The sequence below is a fragment of the Rattus rattus genome, chromosome 9, assembly GCF_011064425.1.
Source record: "Rattus rattus isolate New Zealand chromosome 9, Rrattus_CSIRO_v1, whole genome shotgun sequence".
Lineage (NCBI taxonomy): Eukaryota > Metazoa > Chordata > Mammalia > Rodentia > Muridae > Rattus > Rattus rattus.
The window spans coordinates 8,875,279-8,889,450 of record NC_046162.1 but is presented as its reverse complement, the minus strand read 5'-3'; the positions used below and the strand labels follow the sequence as shown (position 1 = coordinate 8,889,450).

At 42.2% G+C, this 14,172-nt stretch overlaps 1 protein-coding gene and 1 pseudogene across 1 annotated transcript in view; both read left to right on the top strand.

Annotated features, from left to right (window-relative positions):
• Positions 1-14,172, top strand: part of Bmerb1 (bMERB domain containing 1) — a 123,640-nt gene that overhangs the window by 73,791 nt on the left and 35,677 nt on the right. The gene's annotated exons all lie outside the window — the stretch shown is intronic.
• LOC116910220 lies at positions 385-1,864 on the top strand (annotated as a pseudogene).

The following is a 14,172-nucleotide window of genomic DNA, read 5'->3' as shown; positions in this document are numbered from 1 at the left end:
GTCTTGGGATGACGAGGCCCCCCAAGAACTCACGAGAGACCGATCTTGATGCAATCAAAAAGAGATTTATTGATAGTGACGACAGAAACCAGTGCACTGGGGTCAAGACTCGTATCCCACGCCAGGGTAGAGGAGTTCAACCTTGAATGGTTGGGAGAGGGGGTATTTAAAGGAAAAACCATACTGAATCACAAGGAAGAACCTCCTGTTTCTCATGATTGTTCTTTAAGATTTTAATCTAACTTTACGATTAACCAGTTCCTGCTACTATGGTCAGCCGCTACTATGGTCAGCTGCTATTATGGTCAGCTAGTTTCTGGAACAAAGTGGCTGAACCAGCTAGTGCAATTACTCTTTCTGTGATCAGCTAGTTCCTGGAACAGGCAGTTCCAGGGCCAGCATTTGGCTTCAACTTTTGTCTGGGGGGCAATTTTAAACTTTTTCCTTTCACCCCCACCACACACATACCACAGTAGCCACCAGGTAGCTGGAGCTAATGCTGGGGCTGTTCTCCTCCTGGACACTTTGTCCCTCCCCTCCTGTCCTGATGCTCGGCCTCAGGCTCATTGTCTTTCATTTCATCCCAGCCAGGGATCACACCGTTAGCCTGTAATAACTCCTGCAGCCCTTGGCTGCCTGGCTTAGCTTCTCTTTGTCTTATATCCCTCCTCATTCCTACTGTTTATCTGGGTTCCAGAAAATTAAGTATCTTCAGCCTCCAGTGGGGTGGGCTGGTTATCTCTACACTCCACCCACTGATTGGATTTTTCATAAAAGGGATTTGTGGCCTGCTTCTCAGCTTGCTCAAGCCATTTGCAATTTTTAACCAGACTGAGTCAGAATTTCATCAGGCAATGAAGAAAATTGTGTGATGGGTATATCTCAGGATATACCTCATGTCCTGGGATTCTAATATTTCCAAAGCTGGCTTGAACTCTAGAACCATGTCATTAAGAAACAGAACGTGTGTCTGGGTCAGTCCAAGGTCAGCTCGGATCACTGGAGGAAGCACTGCCGACTGGAACAGTGAGCAAAATGAATACATCCCTGGAACAGAGTGACTGCTGCAGTAATAGAGAAACACTTTTGAGGTGCAGTGATGCAAGGAGGGAGCTGGAGCTTGCTATTGGTGGAGTACTCCAGGCTGACCAGCAAATTAAAGATAATTTGTGAGAAGTAAAAGCTCAGATTCAAAGCTGCATAAGTCGCCACCTGGAACAGGTGGATCTCATCTATCAGCTTAAAGAGGAGACACTGCAGCAATAGGCTCAGCAGCTTTATTGGCTAATGGACCAATTTAATTGTCTTATACATCAACTGGAGAACCCAGAACAAAGATCTTGCCAATCAAGTCTCTCTGTTCTTGGAGAGAATGGGCAGTTTGGCCCTTAAGCCTGAACATTCAACTCTCCTACTCTTTGAAGCAAATACATCTGCTCTGCCCCAGACCATTACCACATTTGGATCCCTCAAGACCATTCAAATTCCTGAACATCTTATAGCTCATGCTAGCTCTTCAAGTATTGGGCCTATCCTAGAGAAAAGAGGTTGTATCCAGGTGCCAGAGAAGACTCCTGCAGAGCCTGCAGTTTCTTCAGTGATGCCTGGGGCTTAGAAAACAGTCCTGGCTCCTTAACAGTCATCAATAAGAAATTTCTGGAAAACCAAGCTCCTCAAAATGTAATGCCATTGTAGCACCAGTTCCTTGTCTACTGAAGTTGAAAAGGTTGAAGATGTAGAGGTCCTCGATCAAGACGAGCTGGACCTGTCTGATTGGTTGGTGACTCCTCAGGAACCCTGTGAACTGGAGAAGCCTGTGAATGGCCGCTCTGACACCAGTGAGAAGTTTAAGCTCTTGCTCCAGGTGTTCCGAGAGCCCAACAAAGTGAATGATTGGCCTGACTCCTGTACCAACTGTCAGGGTAACCAGCCCAGAGGTGTGGAGATTGAGAACCTGGGCAATCTGAAATTTCTGAATGACCACTTGCAGGCTAAAAAATCATTGCCAGTCCCTAGTGTAATCATCAAGGGCTGGCTTGTCCAGAACCATCAAGACACATGTAAAGTTGAGGAAGTCTGCAAAGCCAACAAGCCCTGCACCAGCTTTGCAGTGTGTGTGTGTGTGTGTGTGTGTGTGTGTGTGTGTGTGTGTGTGTGTGTGTGTGTGTGGTGATAGCTGTGAGAAGGACGTGTTGCATAAATGGCTTCTGAAGAAAGAAGGAAAGGATAAGAATGGAATGTCTATGGAACCCAAATCTGAGTCTGAGAAACAGTCCCTGACTCTGTGGCTCTGCCCTTCCAGAAATGAGCTAACAGAACGAGCTGAGGCACCCAAGGCTGTGGCTCCTGCTAGAATTGTTGACTCTTTCCACGTCATAAGGAATAGCTCCTTGTTAGAGTGACTTATTGGGCCTACATGCAAAGGAGGAGGCCCCAAGGAAGTGCCTAGTATGGAGGAGAGAGCGGGCAAAGAAATGCTTAAAAGCCCCATGGCCACTTCCTGGCGTCCTTTAAACACTGTTGCCTGGGTCTTACCAGGAAAGAAAGTGAGAAACCTCAGCCAATTCTCCTCTAGAGAAGATAAGTGGCTACTTCGAAAGAAGGCATAGGAAGTATTTCTTAATTCACCCCTACAAGAACATAACTTTTGCCCAGACTGTTATGGCCTCCTGGCAGTTTGTGATCTCTTTGCCTGTATGCAGCCTAAAGCTGATAAGGACAAAAGGTTGTACAGAGCTCTACAGACGTGAAGAATGGACTACTGCAATTGAGCAACTTACCTTCAGATTATCGCACATCCTTGAGCTGAGTGACTGCACCTTGCCAAACCATTGTGCATTCCAGGCCTGACTAGTCAGCTTAGTTCCTCTCTTGCTTAGTTCAAACTAGTAAACAGAAATCATAAACTATGAGTTAAGTCTGTGAAAGAGGCTTGAAGTGAAGGTGATTATTCTTATGGAAACAGTAACTCCTATACTAGAGACAGCATCCAGGGACACAGGCCTTTACAGCTTCTATAACAATCACTAGCTCTAAAAGTGAAGTATTTCTATATCAAGTGTGTTAATGTGTTCAACTTAGTAAAGTTCTCTAACATTCATCTTTTAGCTGTTTCTCTTGTCACAGGCTTCTAGTGATTTGAAAATTTTTTTCTGTTCAGTTGATATACAGAATATTTCACACACATAATTAACCTTGCCAATACAGTAGTATATTTTCCCTACTAAATGTCTATTAGGTAAACTGCAAAGTTTGATACTCATCAGATATTTAGCCTACATGTCATTTCTAGCATTTCTCATTTGAAAAGAAATTAAGCTACTACAATTGTTGCCTTTATTTCTTTCCAAGTATCCAGTGAGCTCTTTAGAAAGGACTTATTGTTTCAAGACCACTCTTAGGGCACTCAGAGCCCCCTAAACCCCTACAAACCTTGGCTTTAACTAAGGAGCCCTAGGCCAACTAAAGCAGAAAAGTAAAATGTGTTAGTAATGAATGTAGCACCTGAACCACTCATCATCCTAAGGATTTATTGGTGCGTCCCGTGTAAGTGGAAGCTGAGCTTGACACCTGGTGCTCTTAACTAGGGATAAGGTCTATGTCCTGTCACTTCACGCACAGTATCCTGAACCTCCAAAAGTATAATGCAGTGACATCTTGATTAACACTTGTGCCTTGAAGTGTTTCCACCGAAACTTCACAGAACTGACATCTTTGAATTATGTCTCTATTTTAGAAAGTTTCTTCATAGGAGAGTAGCAGGACTGATCTTTTACAATCCAACAGGATAGCAGCTGCTCTCAATGCTTTGAACTATTAATATTAAGCCTCTGAATTGCCTATTCTATTGGAAGTACTTCTGGGGAAATTTTATGTTCCCATAGTGACATTACCATACAGCTTTAGTGAAGGTCCACTACTTAACACAATTTTAAGTTAATCACTATTGCTAATGTTATATAAAACTTTCTTTTGCATTGATAAGTTTTATATCTCCATTAAAAGCATAATTGCCACATCACAGATGTTTGTGTTATGTGTAAAGCCCAGCATGTAATGTTCGGTTAGGGCTGTAATAAACAATATAAATATACAAAGAGAAAAAAGAAGCATAATGTTTGAAGATGAGTGTAAGTCCCAGGAACCTGACCAAGATTCCCAAGAGGGACAGCAGATGCACACACTGTGGACAGCAGCTATGCTTGGGAAGTTTCCCTGTGTATTCATGTATTGATGCTCACAGCTCTGGAGGCAGAGGCTGTCTTATGCTTGTTTTATATGAGAAACTTGGGCATAAAGAGGCTTGATGAACAGATGATCGTGATATGACCTGAGCTGTCTTCAGAGTGAGGATAGGGACAAATCAATGGGTTTTAGGTCTAGTTTCTATTAACAACTGCGTGGCCTAGAACAAATATTTGCCCTGATGAAGCCTTAGTTTCTCCATTTGTACAAAGAAACAATTATATCTCCCTAGCAGTGCTGTAGCAAGTGGCAAACTAGCATGGCACTTAAGAAAGTGGGTGGCTCTTTCTTTTAATCCCTGACACTATGCTTTGAGGGAGAGTGAGCTATCACGATGGCTTCCTCTCCTTCAGATTCCTCTCTGAAAGCTTCTCCCCTAGGAGAAGCTTAGGCTAAGGGGCTGTCCCAAGAGTCTCTGATGATGGGTTTGCTCTGGATGTAGCTCTAATAAATCTATAGGGCTGGGTGTGTAGCAGAAGTGGTAGAGTGCTTGCCTAGTTGTAAAAGAAGCCCTGGGTTCATTCCCCACTATAGGCCAGCAATCCTAGCACTCAAAGACCAGAAATTCAAGGTTATCCTTGGCTACATATGCCTGTAGGCCAGTCTGGGCTACATGAGACCCTGTTGTAAAATTGAACAAGTTCAACTTTACCACTGTGCCCAAACTATATCATTCTTTTAATTAACAATCTGTGTCTTTCTCTTCCCTTTAACCTGCTAGGAAGAGCTTCAAGCTAAGAGCAAAACAAACTACAGAGTGTTTATGTAATATGTCCCAGTCACATTTTGCCCCGTTGCACTTTAATTTTAAATAGTGTATCTCAGAATAGGTCATTGTTGCTCGGACCAGGTGTGAAGGTGCTGGGCTGTACCCTGCCTCTTGGGAACTCTAGGGGGTGTCATGGTTATGTGTTCCCAAGCAGGTAGAGGTAGGCAATGAGTGGCTCCACTCCTACCATCCACAATTCTGAGATTCATGAAATCTGAGCTCACTCAACCATACCAGTCCTTCTATCTGGTGGCACAGTCCACTTGCCCCACATGAAGACGATCTAAAAAGCATCTCATTTGGACAAAAGATGAAAGAATTGGAGGAGCTGTAAGGGAGCTGAGGAAGATGTCTGGAGAGAACAGGAATGGATAGAGGACTAAGAGTGAGGAGGGAAGACAGATCACAAGATGACTAGATTTCTGTTCTCATTTTGTTTGTTTTAAGGTGGGATCTTAAAATGATGGTGAGTTGGAGATTAGCTAGGTCTATTTAGTAAGACCTGCTTCCCATCCATAAACCCACCAAAACAACTCTCCAGTCTTTGAACTAGGATCTTGACCATGCTAGGTGAGTGGTCACTGAGTTACATCCCAAACTCTATACTTTGATTTTGTTGTTGTGGCTTTGAAACACATCTTGCCATATCACATCAAGAAATAAAGGTAGAAAAACACATGGGAGAAGACAAAATTCCTTACATGTGAGCAGTAGATAAAGACTTCACAATGCTCATAAGAGCCTCATTTGCAATAGAGCACTCAAAGCAAACCCAGAAGCAACTCAAATCTTATTAGAGGTAGAAAGCACGAATTGTTTTGTGGCCTAGTTTTATGTGGAAATAATATACAGCCATGCATCAGCATCAGGCATGCACACAGCACATCTCACAAGCAAATGATGTACTGAGGAGTACTCAGTCTACTAGAAACACACTTTGTGCAAAAACAGGAGAACCTAAGATGTTAAAGATGCTAGAGCCATGGGATACCTATGGAGAAAAACTGCTAACAGAACCAGCCCAAGATCAAGAAGTATGTTGCAGTCATCATAGCTGGAAGGAGTTGGACGTCAGATGTGGAGATTCAAAGTTGGAGTTTGCCCAATGGGTCTTGCTTTGGTCCAGTATTTTTTCACTATGACATTTTGGGGTGTTAATGTATATCCTGTGCCATGATATGTTGGAAGTATGTGATCTGCCTTTTGATTTTGATTTTATATGGTATTACAGTTAAGAGATTGCATGAATCTCAGAAGAGACTTTGAATTTTGAACTTTTAAAAAAAATTATTATTCAGTTTACATCCTGTGCTTTGACCTCCATCCCAGTAACCCCCTCACACAATATTTTCCCTCTGCTCTTCTCCTCTGAGAGGGTTGGGAAAGTGCCCCTGCCCCCACATAGGCATATCAAGCCTCTGAGGAGCTAGGTGTATTCTTTCAAATTGAGGCCAGTCAGTGCAGTCCAGCTAGAACATATACCATGGATAGGCAACACCTTTTGGAATAGCCCCCACTCCATTTGTTCGGGACCCACAAGACCAAGCTGCATATCTGCTACATATATACAGAGAGGCCTAGGTCCAGTCTGTGTACACTCTTTGGTTGGTGGTTAATCTCTTAAGAGCCCCAAGAATCCTGGTTGGTTGACTCTTTTGGTCTTCCTGTGGTGTTCTTATCCTCCTAGGGCCTAGAATCCTTCTTCCTACTCTTCCAAAAGAGTCCCCAAGCTCTTTCCACTGTTTGGCTGTGGGTGTCTGGATCTGTCTGAGCTAGCTTCTGGGTGGAGGTTCTCAGAGGACAGCCATGCTAGGTTCCTGTATGCAAACATAACAGAGTATCAGTATTAGTGTCAGAGATCATTGTTTACTCATGGAATGGGTCTTAAGTTGAGCTAGTTATTGGTTGGCCATCCTCCATCCCTAGATTTCTTGTAGACAGGATACATTTTGGGTCAAAAGTTTTGTGGTTCCACTGGGGTTCCTGCTTGGCTACAGTAGGTGGCCTCTTCAGGTTCCATATCTGCAGTGCTGTGAATCACAGTTAAGTCACATCCCCATTGATTCTTGGGTACTTCCCTTATCCCAGGCCTCTGTCACATCCTAGAGATGCCCCCCTTCCCTATCCCCCATCAGTTGCAGATTTTCATTCATTCTCCTAACTATTTAGCCATTTCTCTTGTCCCTCCCCATACCTTTTCCAGAATCCCCATGAAACCCCTCACTGTCCCCTCTCCCATCCAGTTCCTTCCCTCCATCTGCCTCTTATGGCCATTTTATTCCCCCTTCTAAATGAGATTCAAGCCTTCTTGTTTGGACATTACTTCTTGCTCATCTTCTTTGAGTCTGTGGAGTATAGCATGGCACCTGTATTTTATGGCTAACATCCACTTATAAGTGAGTACATACAATGCATGTCCTTTTGGGACTGGGTTACCTTACTCAGGATGATAGTCTCAGGTTCCATCCATTTGCCTGCATGGTGTCTTTGGGGTTCTTTTTTAAAGATTTATTTATTTTATTTATATAAATACACTATAGCTGTCCTCAGACATATTGGAAGAGGTCATTGGATCCCATTACAGATGTTTATGAACCATCCTGTAGTTTCTGAGAAATGAACGTAGAACCTTTCGGAATGAACCTTTGGAAGAGCAGTTAGCATTCTTAACTGCTAAGCCATTTCTCCAGGTGATGTTTTTGTTTTTAATAGCTGAATAGTATTCCATTGTGTAGATGTATCACATTTTCTTTACCCATTCTTCAGTTGAGGAACATCTTGGTTGTTTCCAGTTCTGGCTATTATGAATAAAGCTGCTATGAACATAGTAGAGGAAGTGTATTTGTGGGATGATAGACGCCTTTTTGGAATATGACCAGGAGTGGTATAGCTGTGTCTTGAGGTAGAATTATTCCCGGTTTTCTGAAAAACTACCAAATTGATTTCCAAAGTGATTGTACAAGTTTGCACTCCCACCAGCAATGGAGGAGTGTTCCCCTTGCTCCACATCCCCAGTGGAGTATGCTATCACTTGAGTTGTTGATTTTAGCCATTCTAACCCACCAGTAGATAGAATCTCAGAGTTGTTTTATTTTGCATTTCCCTGATCACTAAGGATTTTGAACATTACTGTAAGGGCTTCTCAGTCATTCAAGATTCCTCTGTTGAGAATTTTCTGTTTAGACGTGTACCCCATTTTTTCTTTCTTTTATTGGATATTTTCTTTCTTTACATTTCAAATGTTATTTCCTTTCCCAGTTTCCCCTCCAGAAACCCCTATCTCATCCCCCTCCCCCTGCTTCTATGAGGGTGCTCCCACACCTACCCGCCCACCCACCCACTCCCACTTACTGCACTAGCATTGAGCTTCCAGAGGACCAAGGGCCTCCCCTCCCCTTGATGCTTGAAAAGGCCATCCTCTTTTACATATGCAGCTGGAGTCATGGGTCCATCCATGTGTACTTTTTGGTTGGTAGTGTAGTCCCTGGGAGCTCTGGGAGGTCTCTTTTGTTGATATTGTTGTTCTTCCTATGGTGTTGCAAACCCCTTCAGTCCTTCCCCTAACTCCTCCATTGGGGACCCCGTTCTTAGTCCAATGGTTGGCTGGGGGCATCTGCCCCTGTTTTTGTCAGCCTGTGGCTGACTCTCTCAGGAGAGAGCTATATCAGGCTCCTGTCAGCATGCACTTTTTGGCATCAGCAATAGTGTCTAGGATTAGTGTCTGCAGATGGGATGGATCCCCAGGTAGGGCAGTCTCTGGATGGCCTTTCCTTCAGTTTCTGCACCACTCTTTGTCCCTGTATTTCCTTTTGACAGGAGAAATTCTAAATTAATGTTTTTGAGATTGGGCGGGTGGCCCCACCCCCCACTTGAGGTTATACCTTTCCACTGTATATGGTCTCTACAGGTTCTCTTTCTGCTTTGTTGGGAACTTCAGCTAATGTCATCCCTGTTGGGTCCTGGGAACCTCTTGGGTCCCTGGCATCTGAACTTTCTAGTAGTTACCCCTATTCCTCATCCCATTCTCATGGAGAAAATTCCAGCAGGACCGATCCTAAGGGGTATTTACAGGTTGGCACAGTTGGTCTGATTAAGAGGGTCACAGTGGGCCAGGGAGGTGACTCAGGATAAAATGCTTGCTGTGGCAAACAGAGTTCAGATTCTAGCACTCACATAAAAGCTGATTGTGGAAGCAAGCACCTGTAACCCCAACAGAACAGAAGCACACAGATTCCCTGGGCTCGCTGGCCACTAGTTCTAGATTTAGTGAGAACAGTCTTGACAGCAGTTGAAATGGAGAGCAATAGAGAAAGATACTCAAAGTCAACCTCTGAACTCCACATATGCCAAGGCTAGCATGATATAGTTAGGCCAGCTGGTTCAAACGTCTAGAGTCTGACTCCAGGCAGTTTATTTTATACATAATTAAGTACAGCACAATTTTGAAAAAAAGTTTCCTGATAACAATTAGCACAATCCCATGTATACAATCCCATTTGACTACAAGGAAACTCTTTTGCAAAGTACATGTGACATTTATCATGAAGATGGGTTCTATAGCTTAAGAACCAAGGTCTGGCATGGTCTCTGACAAAGATAACATAGATATCAGCAGGCTATGGCATACACATGACATCTCCCTTAATGATGGGTTTTATTGACTGAAAAGCAAACGTAATAGTCTGGGGAATCAGGTGTGGCCTGGCCCTACATAATAGCAAAAGATTGCCAGGCTAATAACACCCATTTCCAGCCTTCTGGGTGGAAAACAGGTACACATCCATTCTATTGAAGACACAAGCTTGTACACTTTAACATCCTTGACTTCTCTAGTGCTTATCTGGGAGCCTGAGGACTTTGTGCCCTCTACATCTCATGGAGTAGATTTGGAGTTCCAGTTACTCGGAGGCTAGAATGAGGTCAAGACCAACCTGGCAACTTAATGAGACTTCAAAACAAAAAGCACAAACAGTCTGTGTTGGAACGCTTCTCTAGCCTGCTCAACGTCCTCGGTTCAATACCTACTGCAATAACCAAAAACGTTATCCTAGGACGTAACTATTCAATAAGTAGCAGCACAGTTGTTGCTGATGCAGAGTATGAAGAAGGTGCCGGGAAGATTTCCATCTAATGTGTTTCTAAGAAGCCACAATCCTATGTTATATTATTTATTTATTTATTTATTTATTTATTTATTTATTTATGAATGAATGAGACATGATTTACATATAGCCCTGGCTGGCCTCAGAATGGAATTTCAAATGATGGAATTATAAACATTTGCTACCACATCCCACCTGTGCTTTTAAAGAAAAACAAAACAACAACAACAACAAAACCCCACTGAACCCCACTGTTGGAATTAAGGAGATGATTAGACATCTCCATATCCTTTTGAGTGCTTTCAGGTCTGCCCATGAAAGCACAAACATTTAACCTCATTGCTAACTATTTTATTAGAAGATCATTTAATAAAGTTTCTCATGTTGTGGTAACCACCCAATCATAAAATTATTTTCGTTGCTACTTTATAGCTATAATTTTGCTATGGTTATAAATTGTAACATAGATGTCTGTGTTTTCTGATGGTCTTCGAATGACCCTTTGAAAGGGTCATTCAACTCCCACTCCACCAAATGGATTGTGAGCCACAGGTTGAGAACCAACCCTTAGGTTGTGATTTGCCCTGCCAAATGTTAACCAATTTTGTATGTAACTATATATCTTATGCTAAGAGCTTCATGATGTCCCCCTATAAGCCCAGCTCTTCAGTGCTGCTGACTGAGCTCTGACTATAATACTGGTTCCTTCATTAATGAATTAAAATTTTTACAAGTGTTCTTAAATCTTGAAAATACAAATGCCTGCTCTTCTCTTCTTGCTCCCACTCTCTCCCCATTCCCTTCCCCTATCTCTCTCCACACATGCTCATGGCCAGCCTCTACTCCTCTACTTCTCCTCTCCCCCCACACACACCTCTACTACCCTCTTGACTCCCCTCCCCATGCCCTGAATAAACTCTATTCCATACTTTTAAAAAAAAGAAAGAAAGAAATGAAATGAAATGAAATGAAAAGTACAAACTACCTCAGCAGTAACACAGCTCCACCAGGTTCCAGTAAGTTCTCTGAGCACTCACAGAGTGTTTTTGTATGCAAGTTGTCCTCTGAGGAAACACAATAGACTGCTCCCCATAGGTCAGGATTTCAGAATGACTTCTAGGAGTTAGGATGTATAAAAATTGCTTCTTCCATTAGGAAAAAGAGAAAAGTGCAACCAGGACCTAACAAGGCACTCAGAAGTCTGCCAAGGCATTCTTCTGACAAACAGATAATTTTGCAGGTTGTTAAGACCACAAAAGACAATACTAAGACAGTGATATATCAAAACAAATATGGAATTACATCCCAAGCTTTTTTGAACATAGACAAAGATGTGAGTATTGTTAAAGCTTCAGAAACAGGCAGTTATCTGTCCTCATCTGGTTTGTGTTCTTATAACAAAATACCCAATACTGAATGATATGTATATTTTTAAAGAGATTTATTTGTTTCATGATTCGTGTAGCTAGGGCACAAAATAGGTATCTGTTGAGGGCCCCCTCTCTATGTCCCTACATGGCATATGGCATCACATGGTACAAATGTGTGAGACAGTTCTAGAATCACATGGTAAGAGGATGACACTGGAGAAGCCCAGCTCAGCCTTGAAACCAACCATTACCATGAGGCCCAACCCACTCCTAAGACTTAGCATTAATCCTTTCCAATCAGAGTCATTTCTATTAGCTACCTTTAGGTTCTACCTCTTCAGAGTTGCACTCCCTTTTAGTTCTTTAAATTAGGGGGATCAAGTTTCTAGGGCATGAACTTTCAGGAATCAAGCCATATTCAAATCATAATAATGTCTATATCCTGACCTGATTGGCTACTGGTCCCTGCCTCCTTTCAGGCTTGCTCTTTGCAATTTGTTTCCACAGTAACTTTTTATTGGACTTGTTTACTTAATGTGTGAGTGTTTTGCTTACATGTGTGTAGACACAGCACACATGTATGTATTTACAGCACATCTGTGCATATTTATACCACACATATATGTATTTGTAATACACATGTGTTTGGCCCCTGTAGAAGTCAGAACAGGAGCTGAGAATTGGACCTAGATTCTTTGCAAGAGCAACACATGCTCTTAACAGCTGAGCTATCTCTCCAGCCTCTTAAATACATTCTAATTGAAATAGAATTATATCACTTTCCCCACTTTTTCCTCCCTCCAGCTCCTTCCAGGTACCCTTCCTCCAACCCTTTCCATGCTTCCCCCATATGGGGTCTCTGCAACCACCAAAGCCAGAAAGGTGAGAGATAAGAAATTGGTTCAGTTCAACATGATTCAGGAGCAAGTACTGGTTCAGATTTCAAGAGTCTGAGCCCAAGTCGTTTATATTTAGGCTTAAACAGCACAGCACAATTTGGTGAAATTAACTTAATCTGTGTACAAAGTAAAGCCTAAGACATGACTACATTGAAACTCTTTGTAAAGTGCATGTGATAGCTTCTATAAAAATAAGTTCTATATAATGAAAAGAACAATTCATGATAAAGGTCTGGGGAAGGATCTGGTGTAGACTCAGCCACACAGAAACTGCAAAGGTCACCAAACTATAAAGCACCTTCATTCCCTGTGTGTTTAACATTCCTGGTTTCCCCCAGTGCTTACCTATGAGCACAAGATTATGCTTGAGCAACAAACAATTTATAATGGTTCTATTTTTTAAACTGTGATTCTCAATTCTGCCATGTCTCAATTAATTTCTGTTAATGCTTTTGCTGTAATATTAGTAGTTTTACTAATTGTATAGGCCATCTCTGAGACTTCTCTTTGTATTCCTGGAAATGGCAATAAAAACTCTAAAAACAATCATATTGTGTCCTATTACAGGTGTGCCTTTTATCCTCCTCAACAAAAGGCATTTGGATTCTGCATTGGCATGCTGAGAATTAATATAGCCATCAAACATAATAGCATCATTTTTTTGGGTCAATAGTATTGTGTCCTTGTTGTTTCCCCAAAGTTTTGGCTTGAGAAGTTAAAGTCTTGATGTTTTCCCAAGAGTCTGGCCTACTTCCTTTTGAGATGTCTCCTCTTAGTAGGTTCATTTGTCTAGTGGTCTTCAGAATGCTGTCCTGGTTGAATGCATCAGAGTGGTAGACATGTGGGACTTTATTCATTTTCTGGAGAGCCACAACCATATTCTGGCCTAATATTAAATGAACATTGGGCTCTTTCTATCGATTAGTTTCTAGATCTTCCAATTTAACATACACTTCAGGTTGTGATGAAAGAGTCAGAGTTGGGGTCAATCTGAGGCCAGTGGGAAAATTCTACCACAAACCTCTGAGCACAAAAAGACCCTCCCTTCCAGGATGAGTAAAGCTAGTTTATTTCCTGGAATAGCTACAAGCCAAACTGTTGAAAAAAGCCACCTGTAACTCCCCATCCAAACCCCTCAGAAAGTCCTGGAACAGTCTGCTGGCCACGAGTCAGTTTGAAGGTCACTTTGCCCCACCAATAGTACCCTGCCTAGTTACCATTGTGCAAATTCTGCCCCAATTGTTTTCAAAGTATATAACTCTGCTCAAGGTCGTCTCCCCTTGAGGTGGGATAGCCCCAACATGTTGGAATGATTAAACTCTTGCTTTTGCATCGATCACTGCCTCCGTGAGTCTCAAGAAATCCTGGAAGAGGTTCAATTCAAGCCTAACAGATCCTTGTTCCTTTAGGGAAAAATGCTTTGTGGCAACAGAAAAAGTACTATATTGAATAGGAAGGGAAAGAGTGGGCAGCCTTGTCTAGTCTCTGATTTTAATGGAATTGCTTCATGTTTCTCTCCATTTAGTTTGATGTTGGCTACTGGTTTGCTGTATACTGCTTTACATTTAGGTATGGGCCTGGAATTACTGATTTTTCCAAGACTTTTATACTGAAGGGGTGTTGAATTTTGTCAAATGCTTGTGTGTGTGTGTGTGTGTGTGTGTGTGTGTGTGTGTGTGTGTGTGTGTGTGTGTGTTTTAGTTTGTTTATTTAGTGGACTACATTGATGGATTTCCATATATTGAACCATCCCTTCATCCCTGGGATGAAGCCTACTTGATCATGGT